Here is a 6280-nt window from a genome sequence, read left to right as displayed (position 1 = left end):
AAATGATTTAGAGAAGATGGACCAAATGACACACACCCAGAAGGCCAAACCCATCCAGATATGGAGGTTTAATTTGATTACATTAAACCACCATTACTATTACTTAATAATTTAATTCAGGTCCAATTATTTCCCCAACTCATCATTTTTTGGGAGAGGGGGGTTCTAGATTTCTAAGGTTCTCACTGGTCCTTTGTTAAGGGGTGGCTTTGCTGGTGTAGTTACAGATTATTTTTTAATGTTAATAGAAATGGCACAGTCTGGACTGAGTCCAGTTGAGATTAATCAGGATTTCAGGATTTTAAAAAATCTTTATTATATTAATTAATTTATTTATTTAATTTAATTTTGAGAGAGAAGGCACCTGAGAGAGGGGAGGGGCAGATGAAGAAGGAGAGAGAGAATCTTAAGCAGGCTCTACACCCAGTAATGAGCCTGATGTGGGGCTCTATCTTATGACCCTGAGCTGATGACCTGAGCCTAAATCAACAGTCAGTGGAAATCAACAGTAAGCAACTGAGCCACGTAGGCACCCCAGGATTTCAGGATTTTAATGCAAAAAGCAGCACTACTGTTGGAGCTAAATTTTTTCCACAGGTGAATTATTCACACTGCAAAACAATTAAGTTATTAACCACACTGAAATTGAGGGGCTCCAGCAAAAGGTCTGTTCCCTTGAAAATGTTCCTATTTCACAGTGAGAGTCCTCACCCAGAGTCCCCATCTACAATGCTGTCCTTCAAACCTCCTACTTCCCAGCTGGATTTGGGAGAGACAAAGCAGAAAGAACCCATTCAGTTCTCATGTTTCTGGTAGCACCACCCAGTCAGCTCAGAGAATTATCCTTAGAAGCACTGAGACATGCTTTCACCTAACAGATAATATCATGAGTCTGGTGTCCACCTGGCAAGGGGACAGACATGGCAGTTCCTGTGATGAATGAGGCAGATTTGGTGTCCACCCTCAAGGAGCTTATGGTCTAGTGAAGAAACTGGGCAGGCTGTTGAAAGACTGGTGAGCTTTGACAAAGGGCAAGTAAAGGGTGCCAGATGTTATAAAACTGGGGGCACTAACTGAGTTTGAGGGGTCAGGGAGGAACATGTTGTAGTTGGCTACATGAAGGTTGGAGAGAAAACTGTTCTGCACGGAAGGAACCATTGGCATAAAGCTCCTCCAGCAGGAGAGCCAGTTACATGTGAGGAACTACCAAAGCCAGTATGGCTGAAGCAATGGGTGTGAAGGAGAGGCATCTCACCCAGGTCTGAAGTAGACGGGAAATGGGTGATTGCAAGAGCCATGATTTTCGACTTTATATCCAGAACACCAATAAGCTTTGAAGGACTGACCTAACATCAGCACTGACCTGATGAGTTTATTCATTCTTAATGGCTGCTCATTTCCCCCCATGGTTCTTTCTTCACCATCTCTAGCAGTCCCTCCAACACCATCATGGGGGTATTCTCCGCGGTGCTTTAAGACTTGTCATGTGGAATCCTCTTCACCAGCAGGCAGCAGGCAGAGTAGCCCACACCCAAATCTAGGTTCCAAAATGGAGCATCAGCCCCTGAAACCTAACCAGAAAAAAGAGAGGCAGGGAACATCCACACACATCCCCTCTGTCTCTCCTGGCCCATTCTGGAGTATATGACATACCCTCCAATTGGCCGCATCATGCAGCCCACATGAGCAGAACCATTTCAAGATCTATAAAGGGAGAGAAAAAGGAAAGGCATCAAAGTATAAGCAGGCCTGCTTTCTCCAAAGTTTCTTTTTCTGCACTCCTCCCCAGCCACAAAAAAAGAATTTTTCTTTCTTGAGAAGACAGAAATATTGGTTAGGTTCTCAGAATTTAGAACTAACCAAAAGGGAGGGCTTCAGAAAAACTATTTATATTGCTAATCCAAGTGTATTTTTGTATGTGTCTGCGTGGGTAAACATTGTATGTACTTCATTTCATAAGATATAATAACGGAACAACTAAGTGGAATTAACATGATAAGTCAGGTTCAGTGTTAGACAGTAAGGCCATAAAGGTAAAACAGATTCTTCCACTAGGGACTTAGCAGTCTAGAGAGGAGGTGACATACATGCACAGTTCATGATAATGAGAGAAAGCGATCACCAGCATATGAAAGGAAAACATGTAGTATTTTAGGAGTTTGTGGCAAACTGCTGTTAAAAGAAGACAACAGACACCTTGCTAAAGGGAAAAGATGACGGAGGAGCAGGGGACCCTATTCCAACCGGTCCCCGGAATTTAGCTGGATATCTACCAGACCACTCTGAACACCCACGAAATCAGCCCGAGATGTAAGAAGATAGATCTGGATCTCTACAAACAGAATATTACAGGAGGTTGGTTTCGAGGCACGAAGCAGGGAGCCGTGATTCTGCAGGCAGATATCAAAGGATAAACGGAAAGGGGAGGGAACCTGGCCGTGGGGATCCTACACCACCGGTGAGCGATAGCTTCCCGCGCTGAGGATCGGGCACAGACTCGCAGACCAGTAACGACGGGGAAAGGACTTTAGAGCAGCCCTCTGGACGGAAACCCGGAGCGATGGGGCTGCACCTGAGAACTGGGGGTGGCTGGCAGTTTTAGAGGCACAAAGGGCAGAGACATGCCCTGACCTGGAGGCAAGGACTGGGAGCGCTGCTGAGGGGCACACAACCCAGGACACTGCAGTTTATAGCAGCACAGACAGAAACGGAGATAGTGTGGCCTGGAGAGCTCACTGAAGAACAGACTGCGATCTCTCTGCTCTGAGACAGAGGGTTGGAAACCATCTCTTCTGCTGACTCACGGAAGAGATGCGGAAACCCCCTAGGGAAAGCCGCCAGAGAACAAACGCCCAAAAAAACTGGTTTCCACTGAGCCCATCCCCCACCACAGGGGGCAAGGGAACTCTGCCCAAACAGGGTTGCCTGAGAAACAGTGCTGCAGGCCCCTCCCCCAGAAGACAGGCTGGGAAAACAAGAGGCCAGCAACCCTAAGGTCCCTAGAAACAGGTACATCTTGCTTGGGTTGTGGTCAGTAATTTGGACTCTATACATTTCCTCAACCACCCCTCAACAGAATGACTAGGAGGAGGAATCCCCAAAATAGGAAATACTCAGAGACTATGACTTATGCCACAGATTTACAAATGGATTCAGATATAACCAAGTTGTCGGAGATGGAATTCAGGGTAGCAATTGTGAAGACAATGGCCAGATGGAGAAATCGATTAATGGCAACATAGAGTCTCTAAGGGCAGAAATGAAAGCTGTATTGGCAGAACTTAAAAATGCTATCAATGAGATCCAATCCAATCTAGATAATCTAACAGCAAGGGTACACTAGGCAGAAGAATGAATTAGTGATTTAGAAGACCAATTAATAGACAAGAAGGGAAAAGAGGAGGTCAGGCAAAAACAACTCAGAATCCATGAAAATAGAATGAGAGAAATAAGTGACACCATGAAACGTTCCAATGTCAGAATTATTGGGATACCTGAGGGGGTGGAGAGAGAGAGGGGAATAGAAGATATATTTGAGCAAATCGTAGCTGAGAACTTCCCTAACCTGGGGAATGAAACAAACATTCGTGTCCTAGAGGCAGAGAGGACCCCTCCCAAGATCAAGGAAAACAGGCCAACACCCCGGCATGTAATAGTAAAACTTGCAAATCTTAGAACCAAGGAAACCATCTTAAGGGCAGTTAGGGGGAAGAGATTCCTTATGTACAGAGGGGGGAACATCAGAATAACATCAGACCTATCCACAGAGACCTGGCAAGCCAGAAAGGCCTGGCAAGACATATTCAGGGTACCAAATGAGAAGAACATGCAGCCAAGAATACTTTATCTGGCAAGGCTGTCATTTAGAATGGATGGAGAGATGCAGAGCTTCCGAGACCAGCAACTGAAAGAATATGTGACCACTAAGCCGGCCCTGCAAGAAATATTAAGGGGGGTTCTATAAAAGGAGAAGGACCCCAAGAGTGATATAGAAAAGAAATTTACAGGGACAATCTATAGAAACAAGATCTTCACAGGCAACATGATGACAATAAATTTGTATCTTTCAATAATCACTCTCAATGTGAACAGCCTAAATGCTCCCATAAAATGGCACAGGGTTGCAGATTGGATAAAAAGACAAGACCCACCCATATGCTGTCTACAAGAGACTCATTTTGAACCTAAAGATACATCCAGACTGAAAGTGAAGGGATGGAGATCCATTTTCCATGCCAATGGATCTCAAAAGAAAGCTGGGGTAGCAAGTCTTATATCAGACACATTAGATTTTACACTAAAGTTTGTAGTTAGAGACACAGAAGGACACTATGTCATTCTTAAAGGGTCTATCCAACAAGAAGATCTAACAATTGTAAATATCTACCCCCCCAACATGGGAGCAGCCATCTACATAAGCCAACTGTTAACCAAAATAAAGAGTCATATTGATAACAATACGTTAATTGTAGGAGACCTCAATACTCCACTCTCACCAATAGACATCATCTAAGCAGAAAATCAACAAAGAAACAAGGGCTTTGAATGACACACTGGACCAGAAGGACCTCATAGATATATACAGAACATTCCACCCTAAAACAACAGAATATTCATTCTTCTCGAGCACACATGGAACTTTCTCCAGAATAGACCACATACTGGGTCACAAATCAGGTCTCAACCGATACCAAAAGACTGAGATTATTCCTTGCGTATTCTCAGACCATAATGCTTTAAAACTGGAACTCAATCACAAGAAAAAATTTGGAAGAAAGTCAAACACATGGAAGCTAAAGACCACTCTGCTCAAGAATGTTTGGTCAACCAGGAAATCAGAGAAGAACTTAAACAATTCATGGAAACCAATGAGAACAAAAACACAATGGTCCAAAACCTATGGGATACTGCAAAGGCGGTCCTAAGGGGGAAATACATAGCCATCCAAGCCTCACTCAAAAAAAAAAAATAGAAAAATCCCGAATTCACCAACTAACTTTACAGCTAACGAACTAGAGAAAAAGCAACAAACGATGTTTGAGTCATGCATTAGAAGAGAAACAATTAAGATTAGAGCAGAGATCAATGAATCAGAAACCAGAAACACAGTAGATCAGATCAACGAAACTAGAAGCTAGTTCTTTGAAAGAATTAATAAGATCGATAAACCACTGGCCAGACTTACCCAAAAGAAAAGAGAAAGGACCCAAATTAATTAAATTATGAATGAAAGGGGAGAGATCATGACTAACACCAAGGAAATAGAAACAATTATTAGAAATTATTATCGGGGCGCCTGGGTGGCTCAGATGGTTAAGCATCTGCCTTCGGCTCAGGTCATGATCCCAGGGTCCTGGGATCAAGCCCCACATCGGGCTCCTGGCTCAGCGAGGAGCCTGCTTCTCCCTCTCTGTCTGCCTCTCCCCCCTGCTCATGCTCTCTCTTTCTGTCTGTATCTCTGTGTCTCAAATGAATAAATAAAATCTTAAAAAAAAAAATTATTATCAACAACTATATGCCAATAAATTGAGCAACCTTGATGAAATGGATGCCTTCCTGGAAACCTATAAACTACCAGGACTGAAACAGGAAGAAACTGACAACCTGAATAGGCCAATAACCAGTAATGAAATTGAAGCAGTGACCAAAAACCTCCCAAAAAACAAGAGTCCTGGGCCTGATGGATTCCCTGGGGAATTCTACCAAACATTCAAAGAAGAAATAATACCTATTCTCCTGAAGCTATTTCAAAAAATAGAAACAGAAGGAAAGCTTCCAGACTCATTCTATGAGGCCAGCATTACCTTAATCCCCAAACCAGGCAAAGACCCCATCAAAAAGGAGAATTTCAGACCGATATCCCTGATGAACATGGATTCCAAAATCTTCAACAAAAACCTAGCTAATAGGATCCAACAATACATTAAAAGGATCATCCACCACAACCAAGTGGGATTTATCCCCGGGTTGCAAGGGTGGTTCAACATTCCAAATCAATCAATGTGATGTAACACATTAATAAGAGGAGAGAGAAGAACTATATGGTCCTCTCAATTGATGCAGAAAAAGCATTTGACAAAATACAGCATCCTTTACTGATTAAAACTCTTCAGAGTACAGGGATAGAGGGAACATTCCTCAAGTTCATAAAATCCACCTATGAAAAACCCACAGCAAATATCATCCTCAATGGGGAAAAGCAGAGAGCCTTTCCCTTAAGATCAGGAACATGACAAGGATGCCCACTCTCGCCACTATTGTTCAACATAGTACTAGAAGT

This window comes from Neomonachus schauinslandi, chromosome 15 (assembly GCF_002201575.2).
Source record: "Neomonachus schauinslandi chromosome 15, ASM220157v2, whole genome shotgun sequence".
Lineage (NCBI taxonomy): Eukaryota > Metazoa > Chordata > Mammalia > Carnivora > Phocidae > Neomonachus > Neomonachus schauinslandi.
Note: the sequence above shows the minus strand (reverse complement) of the source record.